Source organism: Saimiri boliviensis, chromosome 4, assembly GCF_048565385.1.
Source record: "Saimiri boliviensis isolate mSaiBol1 chromosome 4, mSaiBol1.pri, whole genome shotgun sequence".
Taxonomy (NCBI): Eukaryota; Metazoa; Chordata; class Mammalia; order Primates; family Cebidae; genus Saimiri; species Saimiri boliviensis.
In genome coordinates, this window is record NC_133452.1 from 88913836 (window position 1) to 88932177 (window position 18342).

Here is an 18342-nt window from a genome sequence, read left to right on the forward strand (position 1 = left end):
TGTGCCCTGCTGCCCTCCTCTCAGAAAATGCATGCAAGTTTGAATGGAGGCAGGGGGTCATTGGGGGAACACGGACCTTTAGGGAGGTATCCAGGCTAGGTTGATCTCCAGATCTCTGTTGGGGTCCAGGGCTCAGGGCCACTCCATTACCTTAGATACCAGGGGTGTGTCTGAGGTGAAGTAATGTTGCTGAAAATCTGTGTATTTCATCTGCCTGAGGCTCCTGAGTCTCTGAGATCTGAGGGTCTCTGATGGGTGGAATCACCCCCTCATTCTTCTTTTTTTTTTTTTTTCTTTTTTTGAGACGGAGTTTCGCTCTTGTTGCCCAGGCTGGAGTGCAATGGCGCGATCTCGGCTCACCGCAACGTCCGCCTCCTGGGTTCAGGCCATTCTCCTGCCTCAGCCTCCTGAGTAGCTGGGATTACAGGCACACGCCACCACGCCCAGCTAATTTTTTGTATTTTTAGTAGAGACGGGGTTTCACCATGTTGACCAGGATGGTCTCGATCTCTTGACCTCGTGATCCACCCGCCTCGGCCTCCCAAAGTGCTGGGATTACAGGCTTGAGCCCCCGCACCCCCTCATTCTTAACAGCAGTTCTGGAAAGCAGGAGAGGGCAGGCAGAGACGAGTTTTCTCTTTCTGGAATGAACCCTCCCATTTCCACCAGCTCCAGAGAGGACAAGTGACTTGCCCAAAGTGATCCACAAGTCAGAGACAGAGTCCTAGTCAATCAAATGACCTGACTTCAGTTCCAAATAGAGGGATTTGCTGTCTGGTTGGGAGGCGGAAGGGGTTTCCTGCGGGACAGGATATTCCTGTTGTCCTACTCATCTTCACCTGCTGAGACTGAGAAGAGCCTGCTCTGCTCCCTCAACCCTGGGTATGACCAGCGAGTGGAAGGTGGGGAGGGAGCAGAGTGGGGAAAGAGGGAGGGAGAGGCCAGAGCAGGGAGGCCGGAAGAGAGAAAAGGGCTTGGGGACAGAGGGAGCTGGAGAATGAGCAAACAAAGTCCTGGAAAACAACTCGTGTCCCCTTCCCGGCCTCCCTGCCTGCTTTCTCCACTGGAGACAGTCATTTAGAATAACGAGTCATAGTTTGATTACATTATCTTCCAGCCTCCCGCAAGGTAAACAAGGATCTCCTCTGGAAGGAAGGAACGGGGTGGTCCAGGCTTCTGGCAGACTCCCTGGGACTAGGCAGGGGTTTTCCCGTCTTGCAGTTGCCCTCCCTTCCTGGGTATGCTTGAAACTCACGCCTGTGCGGCTTCAGCCCCGTGTTCCACTAACATTTACATTCTCTTTGTGTTTTCCGTCCAATCCTCCCTCCTCCCTGCCCTCCCTGGTAATGTCCTTGCCCTGAAGCCTGCACACCGTGTAAATATTTAAACCCATCTATTATTTCCTGTTTATTATCGGTATAAATCCTGAGTTCATTCATTGAGCATCTGTCCCCTGGTATCTATCTCAGAAGGAGAGGCCTGAAGGCAGGGCCATATGTCCACCCTTTTCTAGTACAGAGTCACTCAGGGCAGCTGGATTGCTAATTCTGGCTTTTATTTATTTTATTTTTTTCTCCAATTTAAAAATTGTGGTAAAAGATGCATAAAATACATTTTACCATCTTAACCATTTCTAAGTGTATCCCTCCAATAATATTAAATATATTCATATGGCCAGGTGCAGTGGCTCACGCCTGTAATCCCAGCACTTTGGGAGGCCGAGGCAGGTAGGTGACCTGAGGTCAGGAGTTTAAGACCAGCCTGGCCAGCCTGGTGAAATCCCTGACTCTACTAAAAATACAAAAATTAGCTGGATGTGGTAGTGATGAGTGCCTGTAATCCCAGTCTCTCGGGAGGCTGAGGCAGGAGAATCACCTGAGGCAGGAGAATCATCTGGGAGGCGGAGGTTGCAGTGAGCCGAGATTGTGCTATTGCACTACAGCCTGTGTGACAGATTGAGACTCCTTCTCAAAAAACAAAGAACCCCAAACAATTAGCCAGGCGTGGTGGCAGGCGCCTGTAATCCCAGCTACTCAGGAGGCTGAGGCAGGAGAATCACCTGAGGCAGGAGAATCATCTGGGAGGCGGAGGTTGCAGTGAGCCGAGATTGTGCCATTGCACTACAGCCTGTGTGACAGATTGAGACTCCTTCTCAAAAAACAAAGAACCCCAAACAATTAGCCAGGCGTGGTGGCAGGCGCCTGTAATCCCAGCTACTCAGGAGGCTGAGGCAGGAGAATCACTTGACCCCCAGCCTGGGTGACAGAGTGAGACTCCATCTTGAAACAAAAAACATTCTTATTGTTGGGCAAACATCCCCATCTTCTATCTGCAGAACTCTTTTCACCTTGTAAAACTGAAACTCTGCATTAATTAACACGAATTCCCTGTTCCCTCTCTTTCCACTTTCCCTGGCACCACCCTTCCACTTTCTGTCCCTGGATTTCACCACTCCAGGTGCCTCATATAAGTGGAATCACCACAGTATTTGGCTTTTTGTGACTGGTTTATTTCACTTAACATGATGTCCTCAGGTTCATCCATGTTGCAGCAAGAGTCAGAATTCCCTCCCCAGCTTTTTTTTTTTTTTTTTTTTTTGAGACAGGGTCTCACTTTTCTCCCCAGGCTGGATGGAGTGCAGTGGCACAATTTTGCTCACTACAGCCTCCACCTCCTGGGTTCAAGTGATCCTCCTGCCTCAGCCCCCAAATAGCTGGGACTACAGGCATGTGCCACCATGCCCAGTTACTTTTTGTATTTTTTTTTGTAGAGACGGGGTTTCGCTATGTTGCCCAGGCTGGTCTCAAACTCCTGAGCTCAATTGATCCACCCACCTTCTCTTCCTCTAGAGGTTCTCTTTGGTGTGTGTGCGTGTGTGAGCATGCCCTGTGTGACATAGGGCCTGGATGGACCTATCTAGACCAGCCAGACCCTAGAATGAAAACAAGTTGCTGAAGGTCCTCGGTTGCCAGAAATGAATTTCCGTCACCTCCCAATCAGGGGTAAGGGAACTGAGGGGGAGGGCAGAGGTCAGTGCGTCATCGGAGGGTGGGGAGAGGAGGAGGGGAGTACACAGGCCCCCCACAGGGCGGAGTCAGGGAAATTAGCCTCTGTGCCTGCCCAACTCTTTTGCCTGTGACTGCAGCACAATTCCCGTGGTGTTTTGCCCCAAGCCCCACCCATCCTGAGTCTCCCTGAGCTCCTGTTAAATGCAGGGTGGTGTCCAAGCCTGGAGAATTTCCAGGTTGGGCTCTGCCCTAAGGCATCCAGCCTCTGGAGCTGCTTGAATGAGGGCACATTGGGATGAGGGGAATCTGTTGGCCTGTCCTGAGGATCTTTCACCAAGCCAGCCTTGAACCAAGATCTCTAAGATCCATGTGGGACTGGCAGCCTACCAGCTCAGTGCCCACAGTGACGTGGAGGAGGGGGCTGGGAGTGCAGAAGGAGGAGGCCTACCTTGGGCCCTGGAGGACTGGAATTCAGCCACTGCCTTGCTATGTGCCCCATGTGATCACTTCTCTCTGGGCTGTGACATCTCCACGTGCGTTAATCATAAAGAGTTCGGCCCAGATCCCTAGTTCTCAAATTCAGTTGCACTTTGGAATCCTTTGGGGAGCTTTAAAAGCTACCATTGACGATTTCATCCTCCAGATATGCTGATTTAACTGGTGTAGTTTGTGGCCTGAGAACCAGGTGGTTTAGAAGATCCCCAAGCGATTCTAATTTAAGGCCATATTCTAGAAAACTACTTCCTAGTCACAGATACATCATGGCACTCATAGAACATGACAGTATTTGAACAACGTACTGTTTCTTAGTTGCTCAGTGCCTCAGTTTCCTCATCTGTCAATGGGGATAATAACAGAACTCGCTTGATAGGGTTGTTGTGAAGATGAAATGAGCTAATGCACAAAGGCATTGAGAGGCGAACCTGGCAAGCAGTAAAACACTCAGTAAATGTGAGCTGTTCTTATTAATTACCCTCTGGCTCTGCTCCAGATCTGGCCCAACTTCCACCCTCTGTCTTATCTCTCCATGTCCACACACCTCACCAAAGCGACTCAACCTGGTAAACATGTACCAGGGGTCCTCTGTGTGAACCCTGCTGTGCCAGGTGTTGAAGAAGGCATGTGGTGCATTTGGAACCACCTATGACGCTGGGGACACAGAGATGCATGAAATAGGTTTTTGCTTTCGAGACAAACAATTCAGGCTGGAAAAGGCAAGTGTGGAAACAGACCTGGCAGAAACACTCCGGGGCTGTTTAATGCAGAAGATACTGTCACTCTTTCTGCTTTTTAGGGACATGGCGTGGTTCATCTTGGTGAAATGATTATTTTTTGGGGAAACCACAGCAATGGGCCCTTTGCATGAAAAAGGCATGGGGCTTGATTGCGTGAAGATGAAGTCAAGAGAGTGAAAAATTTGCATAAGATATGAGGAAGCTGTCATCTCTGAGACAACTGGCCAGAGAGGAGTGCAGATGGGGTCCTCAGAAGAGGGCCAGTGGGCGAGGACAACCATCAAGGAAATCTCCAGAAAGAATTAAGCCTCATCTTGATTTTGCAAAAGTATTATTTTTGTTTGTAGGTGATATATTTTCTTTTTTCTTTTCTTTCTTTCTTTTTTTTTTTGAGACAGAGTTTTGCTCTTGTTGCCCAGGCTCGAGTGCAGTGGCATGATCTCGGCTCATCTGCAGGCTCTGCCTCCTGGGTTCAAGCAATTCTCCTGCCTCAGCCTCCTAAGAAACTGGTATTACAGGCACGCGACACCACTCCCAGCTAATTTTGTATTGTTACTAGAGATGGGGTTTCACCATGTTGGCCAGGCTGGTCTTGAATTCCTGACTTCAGGTGATCCGCCTGCCTCAGCCTACCAAAGTGCTGGGATTACAGGTGTGAGCCACCACACCCGGCCATATTTTAAAATTTTAAGAGTGTGAAAGTATATATAATGAAAAGTCTCCCTCCCCCTCACCCCTCACTAGATTCTTATGTGGTTTCCCAGAGATATTCTAGGTATACACAGCAAATGTTTGGCGACATGTTTACCTTCCCCCACTCCCACTCCCTCCTCGTTTCTTTGGTAAATATACCATTCAAAGTATCCTGCACCTAGCTTTATATTTACTCAGTATTTGCTTAGCTCTGTATTTACTTAGTGAGCATACCATGAGCAGCAAAAATTTCCTCATTGTTACTATCTTTTTTTTTTTGAGATGGAGTCTTGCTTTGTTGCCCAGGCTGGAGTGCAATGGCATAATCTTGGCTTACTGCAACCTCTGCCTCCCGGGTTCAGGTGATTCTCCTGCCTCAGCCTCCTGAGTAGCTGGAATTAAAGGCACACCGCCACCATGCCTGGCTCATTTTTGTATTTTTAGCAGAGACAAGGTTTCACCATGTTGGTCAGGCTGGTCTCAAACTCCTGATCACAGGTGATCTGCCTGTCTCGGCTTCCCAAAGTGCTGGGGTTACAGGCATGAGCCACTGCAAGTGGCCTCTTTTTTTGTTTTTTAATGTGTCAGTATTTTATACTGCTAAGTGTACATACTTTATAGAGAAGCACAATCCTATGGTTTTTAAATAAAAACAGGGAAATGGTTTAACATACTAGGGTTGAATTGCCTAAGCCATTGCTTTTAAAAAATGGTTGTGGCCAAGCGCAGTGGCTCACATCTGTAATCCCAGCACTTTGGGAGGCTGAGTCAGGTGGATCACGAGGTCAGGAGTTTGAGACCAGCCTGACCAACATGGTGAAACCCTGTTCCTACTAAAAATACAAAAATTAGCTCGGCATGGTGGCGGGCACCTGTAATCCTAGCTTCTTAGGAGGCTGAGGCAGGAGAATTACTTGAACCCAGGAGGCAGAAGATGTGGTGAGCCAAGATGGTGCCACTGCACTCCAGCCTGGGTGACAGAGCAAGACTCCATCTCAAAAAAAAAAAAAAAAAAAAAAAAAGAAAGGAAAAGAAAAAAAGAAAAATATCAAAAAAGAAAAATGGTTTCACCAGGCCAGGTGCAGTGGCTCATGCCTGTAATCCCAGCACTTTGGGAGGCCAAGGTGGGAGGATTGCTTGAGGTCAGGAGTTTGAGGCCATAGTGAGTTGTGATCACGCAACTGTACTCCAGCTTGGGTGACAGAGTGAGACCCTGCCTCCAAAAGAAAAGGAAATTAAAAAAAAAAAAATGGGGCCGGGCGCGGTGGCTCAAGCCTGTAATCCCAGCACTTTGGGAGGCCGAGGCGGGTGGATCATGAGGTCGAGAGATCGAGACCATCCTGGTCAACATGGTGAAACCCCGTCTCTACTAAAAATACAAAAAATTAGCTGGGCATGGTGGCGCATGCCTGTAATCCCAGCTACTCAGGAGGCTGAGGCAGGAGAATTGCCTGAACCCAGGAGGTGGAGGTTGCAGTGAGCCGAGATCGAGCCATTGCACTCCAGCCTGGGTAACAAGAGCGAAACTCCGTCTCAAAAAAAAAAAAAAAAAAAAAAAAAAAATGGTTTCACTGTATATAGTATATGTGTGAAGTGACCATAAATACTAGAAACATGTAGTATAATACTAGAAACATCTAGAAATACTCGAACTATGTTTCAGAAGAATGTAGTTTGATATTTATTGAGTATAAACGTTTCTTTTTCTTTTTTTTTTGAAACAGTCTCAGAGTGCAGATCTTGTCTTACTGCAACCTCTGCCTCCTGTCTCAGGCAACCCTTCTGCCCTAGCCTCCTGAGTAGCTAGGAGTGCAAGAGTGTGCCATCACGCCCAGCTAATAGTATAAACTTTTGTGCAACTTTGTTGCACAAAACAGTGTAACAAATCCAATTTTTTTTTCTTTTTTCTGTGCCTTCCTCAAAAAACAAATCCATTTTTTTACAAATGGTCTTTGAAAATGTGGTGGTCACTTCTTCAGGTTTCATACTCCTATTTACTTCGTCCATTGCATTTTAAATTTCTTTGTGTCTTGTAACAGCTTGGTTCATCTAGCCCTGCAGTCTAGCTCCAGCCAGCCCACTTCTACCCGCTTGGTGAGGACACCAGAGCCTGCTTCCTCTTCCGTTACTGTTAAGATTCCCGTCACCAGATGTTCCTCCTCTCCAGTAAGGTCACTTAGAGCAAAGTGTCATCAAACATGGCAAAGGAATTTGCAGCTGGATGAGTTCTAGTATTCAAATAACTTTTCTTCTTAACTTCTGCTAAAATAGTCTCTTTCTAGCAACTTCAGGCCACTGTACATTTTAAAAAGCCGCTTACAAAGCAAACATGCAGGCATCCAAAATGTTTCCATAATAGCCGAGGCAAATGAGATCATAGCATAGAACTCAAGCACGCTTTCCTGGAGAAATGCATCGATTCTCTTTCTCAATTACCTGTGAATTTTCCATGTGTGCGGTGACCTGGCTAGTGGCTTGGGTCTCTTCTCCAGGAGGTCCAGGCTGAAATCCCAGTGGAACACAGAGATGGCAGAGCCACAGTAGGAGCCACACATCCTTTACGGAGGCATCTGTGGGTGGTGCTGCAAACTCTGCTTTAACCGTACACATTACTGTAGTATTTTTTTTTTTTTTTTTTTTTTATTATTATGTTGCTTTTTATTTCTAACATTACTTTTTACTTTTTATTGAAGAATGATTTACATCAATGATGTATATCAATACATCAATCATATGGGTATGCTTTGATGAATTTTTACACCTGGATACACTCTTTTAGGTATCACAAAGATCAAGGTATAAGATATTTCAGCTCCCTAGGAAAAATCCCTTATTCCTCTCACAGTCAGTATTATCCCTCTATACACTAAGGTAACTGTTATTTGGACTTCTAATACCATAGATTTATTTTGTTTATTCTTGAACTTCATGTAAACAGAAACACAAAAATAAATAACTGTCAAATTTCTTTCATGCAACACTTTATCTGTGAGATTATTTATAAATGTTTCATGTAAAACTAGTCCCTTTAAAAAATTCTGGCCTGGCACAGTGGCTCATGCCTGTAAGCCTAGCACTTTGGGAGGCTGAAGTGGGAGTATCACCTGAGATCAGAAGTTCGAGGCCAGCCTGGCCAACGTGGCTAATATTTCCCAGCTTCACTAAAGGAGAACCAATTGCGGTACTAACGGAACTTGTGTTGACAGTTGTGGTTCTGAATTCACCATGTTCTCTTCCATCAGGAGGGCAGATCTCTTTCAGAAATCTGCAAGACACCAGAGCTTCCGTGGTTATGAACCAAGCTGCCATCTTGCCACTGCCACCTGTCCCCTCATTATTATTATTTTGTTCAGCTGTGCAGTGCTCCACTATGTGGATGCACCAGGGTTTATTTACCCGGACTCCCATTGATTAACCTTGATGTTGAACTTGCTTCCTTCTCTGCACTGCAGTTTCCCACCATACGGTGAACGTTCAGGAAAGTCTGACGCACAGATGTGGGCTTAAGGGCAGATTGCCATAAAGCAGAGGGCTTCAGTGAGGAAAGGCTTGGGAGAACCCCCCTGGTTTAGCCCTTAGAGGCACTGAGAAGGGCTGTGTACTTTTCACAGCCTGTGGGTGGGAGCGCTGGCCTTCCCACTGGGTGTTACAGGAAAGGGTAAGTCAAGGAGGCCCAAGGTCAAGAAGTCATCCAGATTGGAGATGCCCGGGTTGCTCAAATAATGGCAACATGTGGTGCCTAATTCGAAATTCAGACAAAGATAATAGTACAGTCAGAATCCAAGGTCATACAGTGCCACAGCCGGAAGGGGCCTCAGAGACCACTGAGTGCTCCTCCCCAGAGTCATAACAATACAGAGTTAAAATTTATTGAGCCTTGCGCGCTCTGTGCCCCGTAGCATTCCAAGTTTTTTTTTTTTTTTTTTTTTTTAAATCTATTAACTCATTTAATCCACACACTATTTGAAGAAACTGAGACACAAGGAAGATACATAGCACAGCCAGGTTCACAAAGCTGGTACACAAAGCGCTGGGACTGAAACCCCAGAAGCCTGCCTGGGGCCTGCGCTCTTACCCCCCACGCATTCCGCCTCTGTACACTGCCGAGGAGCCTGAGCCCAGCGGGGAAGTCACTGGGCTCATTGGTGGCAGAGCCAGGGCCAGAACCCAGGACCCCTTTAGGTCCTCCCTCCAACACACTGCCTCAGTTTGTCTGATGGCAGGGGCAGGAGTCAGCAGGGCATGGCTCTGGGGGTGAAGAGAATGGCTGTGATTCCTCCTGAGGAGTGGGAGGGCAGCTGGTGCCTGCGGACATGCAGACTGACCCTCTGACATTGCCGGTGGGGCTGGGATGTGACTTGCAGCCCCCTGATGTCGACTACTGAGATGTACCTGCTTCTCAATACTCTCTTTAACTGTGGTTTGTCCCCTTGGTGGTGTTTCTGTGGCCTGAACTGGCTCTTTGCCCTGTCTCCAGGCCACTGGGTCCTCTCTCCCCAACCTGTCATCAGCAGCATCACTTTACCATACAAGCAGGGCCCACCCACGGTGTTTTTGGTGCAGCAGGGGGAACATTTACTCAAGAAACACAAAGAAACCACACGCAGGGTAGAGCTGTGTACACAGTGAGGACTCCATGAATGCTCTCAGCATCTTCTGTGGAGGTCTAATGATAGCGACTTGGCAGTGATGGCTTCAGGACCCTTTCTGACCTCTTCCAGGATGGGGCACTTTCAACTACTGCTCCAGGGCCGCTGTGGCGCTCTCTGCATTGCTGCCCCCATCCCTTTCCCAGTCATAGCTCAAGCTTCTGTGCTGCAGGTCTGATCACTCTGTAGGACTGTCCCAGGGATGGAGCAGGGTGGCAGCTCTTCTGCTCCTGCTTGGGCTGTGTGCCATCACCACACTTTTTTTTTTTTTTTTTTTTGAGACAGAGTCTTGCTCTGTGGTCCAGCCTGGAGTGCAGAGGTGGGATTTCGGCTCACTGCAAATTCTGCCTCCCAGGTTCAAGCGATTCTCCTGCCTCAGCCTCCTGAGTAGCTGGGAATACAGGCATGCACCACCATACCCTGCTATTTTTATAGAGATGAGGTTTTGCCATGCTGGCCAAGCTGGTCTTGAACTCCTGACCTCAGGTGATCTGCCCACCTTAGCCTCCCAAAGTGCTGGGATTACCACTGTGCCTGGCCACTCACCACATTCTTTGCACTCTTTACTGCCATAGCTCGGCATGGCTTTGCTCATATTGGGCTCGCCTGGGGGCTATGGGCAACTCTAGGGCATCTCAGTCTTCTTGGCACAGGGCCTGGCACATAGTAGGCACTCATCAAGTTTGTGGGACCAATGAGTGAGGCCCCCAGCCTACCATCCCGCATCTTGGACGAAAGCTACATCAAACCTCTGTCGTCTGTCTGGCCCTCACCCGAGTCTGCCTACTCCCCCTCCTCCTCCATCTCCTTCCTGACTCCTAAACGAACTTGTGGTTTATCCAGCCTGTCTTTTTTTTTTTTTTTTTTTTTAAAAAAAACAGCTTTATTGAGATACAATTCACATATCTCCCAACTTACCCACTGAAAGTGTACAGTTCAGTGGTTTCAGTGTATTCACAGACTGGTGCAGCTGCCACACAATCCGTTTTAGAGCATTTTCTTCCCCGGCCCATCTTTTGGCAGCAGCCATTCTCCTCAGCTTTCAAACACCCACAGGTTTCCTTAACTCAGAAAAAGCCTCCCTTGACCCTGGTCTGCACTCTCTGGACATTGTGCAATAAGTTTTCCTCCTTCCGTGACTAAACCACTTGAATGAGTGGTTCACACCCACTGCCTGCATTTTCTCAGAATCAGTAAACATGAAAAAAAGAATGTCTATGAGATACGATGCAAGAGCTTTTCACGTATATCATCTCATTTAATCCTCCCAAACACTTTGTGAGCTGGGGGTTATTTTCACTCTTTGAGAAGTGAGAAATCCAAGGCCAAGAGAAAGTGACCAGCCCAAAAGACTTGGCCAGGTCTGTGTGAGTCCAGAGCCGGTGCTTGCTATACTGTGGCCAGTGCAGCTGCGAGGTCCAGCTGTTGACCTTCGCACTTGCCACTTGCAGGTGCTCCTTGCATCCCATCACCCTTCAAATGACCTTCCTGTTCCAACCAGATTGGTGCCTTTCACGCTGGGTTCACTCTCTCCAAGCCTTTGTTGAAGCTGGTCCTTCCTCCTGGCGTCCTTTCCCTTCCTCGTTTCTACCTTGAAATATCTGAAAATCCCCTTTAAAAAAAAAAAAAAAAAAAAAAAAGACCTGGCTCAGATCTCCATACTTTCTTCATGAGAGCTCCCTGTATCTGACGCAGCCGGTCTGCTCTCCTGGCCTAAGGCTTGCTCTGTTCTTTATCTAACAGCTTGGTTTTGTCACTGAAATCAAGGCTGTAGGTTTTAATCCCCTTAGACTCTGGAACAACATTGGCACCTTTTTTTTTTTTTTTTTTTTTGAGATGGAGTTTCGCTCTTGTTGCCCAGGCCGGAGTGCAGTGGTGTGATCTCAGCTCACTGCAACCTCCGCCTCCCAGGTTCTAAATGATTCTCCTGCCTCAGCCTGCCCAGTAGCTGGGATTACAGGTGCCCACCACCACACCCGGCTAATTTTTATATATTTAGTAGTGATGCGGTTTCACCAGGTTGGCCAGGCTGGTCTAGAACTCTTGATCTCAGGTGATCTGCCTGCCTTGGCCTCCCAATGTGCTGGGATTACAGGTGTGAGCCACTGCACCCAGCCATGCTGGTACCTTATAACCTCCACCTTGCTGGACTGTGAGTGGAGCAGGTGCCCAGTAAGTGTTCTGAAAGGAAGAAAAGAGAGAAGAGATGGAGGGAGGGAGGAAGGAAGGGCAGAAGGTAAAGAGGAAGGGAGGGAGACTAATGTCTGCGGGATGATGATGAGGGTCCCAGGAGATACGGATGTGAAGGCATTTCCAAATGTGAAACTTATTTTAAGGGCAAGGCAAAAATGATCTCTCAGCAAGGGGCCTCCCATATGCTGTGTGCTCAATGATGACTGAATTAAGTTGACTGGCTGCCTACCCCTTGCTGGGGGTGGTGCTTATGTCCTCTTCTGGCTGACAAGTCTCTGGAGAAGGGACCACATCTACACTTCATCATTCTCCTGGGCTCGGTTCAGGGCCTGACACAGAAGAGAGCCCTCAAAAATGTTTAGTGAAACAACGAATTCACTTTCGCTTTCCCAAAGGTATCCTTAGAATGCATACCAGCTCAGTTGTCTCATTCTTTCAAAAAATGTTTATTAAGCACCTACTATCTGCCAAGCATAATCCTAGGTACTTGGGATACAGCAATGAACAACACAGATTTGCCATTCTAGCGGGTGAGAGAGGAGATAAAGAGGAAAGCATAAAAATAAGTAAATTATAGTGTATGTTAGAGGCTGATAAAGGCTTTGGAAAATCAGAGTTGAGTAAGACAAGGAGAGAAGACAGTATCAAGGGATGTGTGTTTACAAAAATAAATAGTTTGGTCAGGGTAGACCTACTTGAGAGAGATTTAGGATCAAAAGCTAAAGGGATGTGAGGGAGTGAGCCACGACGGTACTTGGGGGAAGAGCATTTAAGGCAAATAAAACAGCTGGAGTAAAGGCCATGAGGCAGGAGTATGCCTTGTGTGTTTGAGGCCAGTGTGGTGGAGCAGAGGGACCGACGAGAGTAGAGGGTGGAGAGGAAGGGGGCTGAGGTCAGATCGTGTGGTTCTGAAGGCCATTGTGAGGTCCTGGCTTTTCCTTTGAGTGGGAAGGGAGTCACTGGAATGAGTTGGGCAGAGTAGGGATGTGGTTGGCTTAAAAAGAGTCAACTAGAACTCTGGTTACTAAGTGGAGAGTAGACTGTAGGGTCCCAGGGCAGGAGGGAGAGCTGCAGGAAAGCCACTGAAGTAGTTGGAGAGAGAGGGGCTGGGAGCTTGGCACAGAGGGTGGAGGCGGCTGGGAGTGGTGGGTCCTGAATATATTTCAGAGGTTGAGCCAGCAAGATTTCTTGATGGCTGAAGGTGAAAGGGAGAGGTGTCAAAGGCGGATCCAAGATTGCTGGCCTGAGCTGGAAGGATGGAATTGCTGTTATCGGAGATAGGGAAGCTGTGGATGAAGCACATTTGGAGAAGATCAGAGATTTGGCTTTGGCCATGTTGAGGCTGAGATGGGCTGGTGGGCTGATGACTAGGTGGTTGACTATTCAACCTTTGACCTGGGTGAACTTAAAACCTCAACAGGGCTGCTGCTGTGCCCTTCCCAAGGCAGGCGGGTGCTGTTCCCATGGATTAGGACTGGGCAGGATTTGGGGTGGGCCTGCTTCTGAGGCTTGGTGTCCTCATTTGTAAGACTGACATAATAATACTCATTCTGGGGTTACTTTGTGGTGTGTATATCTGTGTGTGTGTGTGTGTGTGTGTGTGTGTGTGTGTATGTGGTGTTCAATGAGGTAGTAGAGGCTGGGTGTGGTGGCTCATGCCTGTAATTCCAGCACTTTGGGAGGCTGAGGCGGGCAGATCACCTGAGGTCAGGAGTTTGAGACCAGCCTGGCCAACATGGCAAAACCCTGTCTCTACTAAAAATACACAAATTAGCTGGGTGTGGTGGCATATGACTGTAGTCCCAACTACTGAGGGGGTTGAGGCAGGAGGATCACTTGAAACTGGGAAGTGGAGGCTATAGTGAGCCAAGATTGCACCATTGCACCCAGAGCGAGACTCTGTCTCAAATAAACAAACAACAACAACAAAAACAAACAAAAGAGATGCCTGGTGCAAAAGAAGCACTCAGCGAATGGTGGGTTAACAATAGCAAAGAACTAACCTGGAGTGGCTCCTGCGGAGCAGTCATCAAATGGGTTAAGGGGGTGTGGATTCAGAGGAGCGAGAGGAAAGGCTAAGAATGGAGGCTGGGAGCACGTGGGATGTGGTTTCGTTGGTCCAGGGGGACTAGAGCTTGTCAGGCAACAGGAAGGGGAATGACTTGTGAAAGCGAGTGTAGGGGCCACCCAATTGCAGGTGACGGAACAGCCCCTTGGGTTAGGGCTCAGCAGCTGTTCTCTGGGTCCCAGCCAGGATAATGAAGGGGAGGCCGTCTGGTTGCCTGGGGACATAGCCCCTTTGCAATAGCACCAGTAGGAGATATTAATCAGTTCTTCATTTATTAAAGTTCTTCAATTGTTAAAGTCTTCTAAGAGGAAAATCCAGGATTTCCTCAGTTTTTCTCTCAGTCCTGGTCTGTGGCTTGGTGTACAGCAAGTCTTTAATAAATGTTAGCATCGGCCAGGTGCCATGGCTCACACCTGTAATCCCAGCGCTTTGGGAGGCTGGGGTGGATGGATCACCTGAGGTCAGGAGTTCGAGACCAGCCTGGCCAATGTGGTGAAACCCCGTCTCTACTAAAAATACAAAAATTAACTGGACGTTGTGGTGGGCGCCTGCAATCCCAGCTACTTGGGAGACTGAGGCAGGGGAATCGCTTGAACCTGGGAGGCAGAGGTTGCAGTGAGCCGAGATTATGCCACTGCATTCCAGCCTGCGCAGCAAGAGTGAAACTCCATCTCAAGAACAAAACAAAACAAAAACAACAAAAAAATAGGCGGTTGTGTTGGCAAGCACCTGTATTCCTAGCTACTTGGGAAGCTGAAATGCCAGGATCGCTTGAGCCCTGGGGGGCAAAGGTTGCAGGGAGCAGATTGCATCACTGCATTCCAGCCTTGGTGACAAAGTGACACCCTGTCTCAAATCTGAACTACAACAAAAAAAGATCTGTTCTTTCCTCTTGATCCACAAAATGGTGGCTGGGCACGGTGGCTCAAGCCTGTAATCCCAGCACTTTGGGAGGCCGACACGGGTGGATCACGAGGTCGAGAGATCGAGACCATCCTGGTCAACATGGTGAAACCCCGTCTCTACTAAAAATACAAAAAATTAGCTGGGCATGGTGGCACGTGCCTGTAATCCCAGCTACTCAGGAGGCTGAGGCAGGAGAATTGCCTGAACCCAGGAGGCGGAGGTTGCGGTGAGCTGAGATCGTGCCATTGCACTCCAGCCTGGGTAACAAGAGCGAAACTCCATCTAAAAAAAAAAAAAAAAAGAAAAAAAACATGGTGGCTAAACCTTATTTTCTAGAATTGCTATGAAGATTACATGCAATATCATATAAGGAGACATTCTGACATTTAACCCCCAGGAAAACTGAGTTCAGAGAAGTCAAGATAACGTCCTGAATCACACTGGTGTGTCCACTAAAGGGTGAAGGGCCGCTTGGAGCCAGTGGGAGCTGTCAGTGCCGGTGGTTGGGGTCTTCAGCAAGTTTAGAAAGTGAGGAGGGCAGCACTGGGCAGAGAGAAGGGCAGGTTAAGGCTTTAGGCAGGGTATGGCTTTGAGAGCAGGCCTCAGAGTAAGATGGGTGTGCTGGATTCAGGAGCTAGACCGTGAGATCTCAGAAAGCTGGGCAGGTAGTGGAGCCAAGGGAAGACCTCTCTCGAAGCTTCCTGCTGCTCTTAGAGATGAGGGAGCAAGTGTTTTTGGGCATGGACCAGACTGTATCTCCCAGAACTCTCTTGGCATCCTTGCCAGAGGGGTGCTGTTCTCCCATTGCACAGATGAGGCTGCTTAGGTCTGGAGAGGGTAAGGACCTTCCTTGAGGTTCCTCAGACCGACAGTGATGGAGCCGGGATTATGACCCAGCTTTGCTCAACTACAAAGACTGCCCTCTTTCCACTACACCATGAGGTCACTGTGACCCCCAGGAAACAGGGGGATGGACAATATCAGATGACCTTTTAAAGATCTTTGCCAGCAGAAACATTTTCTCAATCTCTGCTCCTTGGTCTCCCTCCACACTCACCCCTGCCTCCTCCCTCTCGCTTCCCTCCTCATTACTCAACCAGCAGTAACCCCACTGGCTATCTATCTGCGGGCTGGGGGAGGAGGAGACCAGCAGCTGTGGTTACTCACAGTAACCCTCCGCTGCCTGCCCACCGCCCCTCCAGCCGACTGATGTGTTGGTGAGGAACCCCCGCTGCTCCACCCCTAGCAGGCAGCCACTGGCTGAGGGGCACTTCCCAGAATTAGCCACTGTGAACAGCTGTCTGGGGGGCGGGGGTGAGGGGTATGGGACAGAAAGGAGGCTAATAGCTTCCAGATGTGCCAAGGCACGGAGCCTTGGGAACTTCAGTTTCAATGGTCTCCTCCTGTGGCTGGGATGGGTTGGCCCTGGTGTCCAGGACTCCAGAATTACCAAGGCAACCAGGCAGATCCTGACTTTCATGCTGCATGCAAATCTGTGTGTAGGGTAAGGCAGACCTCCGAGCTGCACCTGCAGGGGCCCTGGGAAAACCCCTGCAGCCCAGCTGCCCTCTGTGGTATTAATACTAATATGTACCATGTCTACACTGCCTGTGTGGCATAGGACCACAGAGCATGGCAGTTTCTAGTGCAGGGTCTGGATTCACAGTGCTTAGAATCAAATCTCAGCTCAACCTCTTACCAGTTCTGGGACCCAAGCAAACTGCTCAGCTTCCTTAGCCATGAAATAGTTTCTATTTCATAAAATTATTATTAATATTAAATAAGATAATCTATGCAAAGTGCTTAATGCAGTGCCTGGCACATAGGAAGTCCTTGTCATTTAGAGAATACTTACCTTATTTCAGAGGCTATGGAATTTAAGCCTCACAACCCTGGAAGTTAGCTATAAGTCGTCTTACTTTTATGCGGCTATATCAAAGCTCAGAGAGGTGAAGTTACCTGTTCAGGATCACACGGGTGTCAAGTGGGTGCAAGGCTGCAACTTAAACCCGGGCCAAATGAACCCTAAAAGCCAGGCTCATTGTCCTGTGCCCCACCCTATGTGTTTTTGAACTCCTGACCTCGCGATCCGCCCACCTCAGCCTCCCAAAGTGCTGGGATTACAGGCGTGAGCCACCGCGCCCGGCCCTCCCTCTGTGTTTCTTTACCATTCTTTTCCATCAGCGGAAGGAGGTTGTAGGATCTGCTGGGGGCTGAGGGCATCATTTTCTGTCCTGCTTATTGAAGGGAGGCCTGACCCAGAAAGACAGGCAACAGCTTGGGGGTTCAGAGGGGCCCTGGAAGAAGGCAATGCCCTAGAGGGGACGCCAGGGACAGGAAATTTCAGGAAGATGGAAGGAGCAGAGGACAGAATATCAGAGGTTGGGAGAAATCCAGGTTGTCCTAGGGTGCCCTCAAAGAATATCCAGAGCCCCCGAGAGTGGATCCCCAGGGGCCCTTGACTGCCCTTTCCCTGGGTGTGTTTCTTGCTTTGCCAGTTGCTGCTCCCCTTCTGCACGTCTTCTCCTTGGCTAGTGCAGGATGGTGGAGGGTCTCCAGAATTCCCCTTTACGGGATGGGGAGGACGGGTGACCAGGGAGGGGGAGAATCAAGAGCGAAGGGGCTGGAGCCAACCAGCAGGGAGGCCCGCCATTGGCCCAGCTCCCAGGGCCTGGGCCTGAGGACTATGGAGCTGCCTGCCCCTCACCATTCCCTCCCACTGCCCCCTAGGGCTCCTTGGCTGCTGAGCCTGCCAGCTGGGCCCCCGCCAAGCCAAACAGCTGCCAGGGGGAGAGGAAGAAGCATTTCCGAGCAGAGAGGCCCCTGCAGGCTCCTACTGAAGCCTAGAATCCCCCTTTCTCCCCGCCAAGTGAAGGGGGAATCTGTGTACATGCACACAGGCATGCACGCATGGCACCGGGGAGCCCAGGCGCTGGGCCAGGGGGCCTGGGACGGGCAGGGGCAGGGGGGCGGGGTCTGGAGCAGGCTTGGACAGGGGCCATGGCTATGCCAGGTAACAGGGAGTTTGGGGAATTAAGTGTGGTTCACTCTGAGGTCGGGGGAAGGTGGTGGGTTGAATAGAGATCCCCAAAGTCTATGCCCACCTGGGACCTGAGCATGTGACCTCGTTTGGAAACAGGCTCTTTGCGGAGGTGATGAAGGTGAGGATTGAGAAGAGAACCTGCCGGATTAGTGTGGGCCCTAAATCCAATGAAAGCAACCTTCTAAGAAACGAATAAAAACACCCAGAGACAGGGTGAGGACGGCCGTGTGAAGACCCATGTGAAGGTGGTGACAGAGACTGGAGCCCCGCAGCCCGGGAATGCTTTGAGCCACCAGAAGCTGGAAAGGGAGCTTGGCCCTGCTGGCATCTCCATTTCAGACTTCTGGCCTCCAGAACTGTGAGAAAATAAATTTCTGTTGTTTTAAGCCACTGAGTTTGTGGTCATTTGTTACAGCAGCTCTAGAAAATGAATACAGGGAGGCACATGGCAGGAGGGTTGGGGTGGGGAGTGGGTAGGTGGGGGCTTGATAAGAAAGCCTTGGAAAACAGGATACAAAATATCGACCATTTATCTTGCCACTCTTAT

At 49.1% G+C, this 18342-nt stretch overlaps 1 pseudogene; it reads right to left on the minus strand.

The window, feature by feature from the left end:
* Window positions 1–6949: 6949 nt before the first annotated feature.
* On the minus strand, window positions 6950–10180 carry LOC101032369 (exosome complex component RRP43-like; annotated as a pseudogene).
* Between the last annotated feature and the right edge of the window lie 8162 nt (window positions 10181–18342).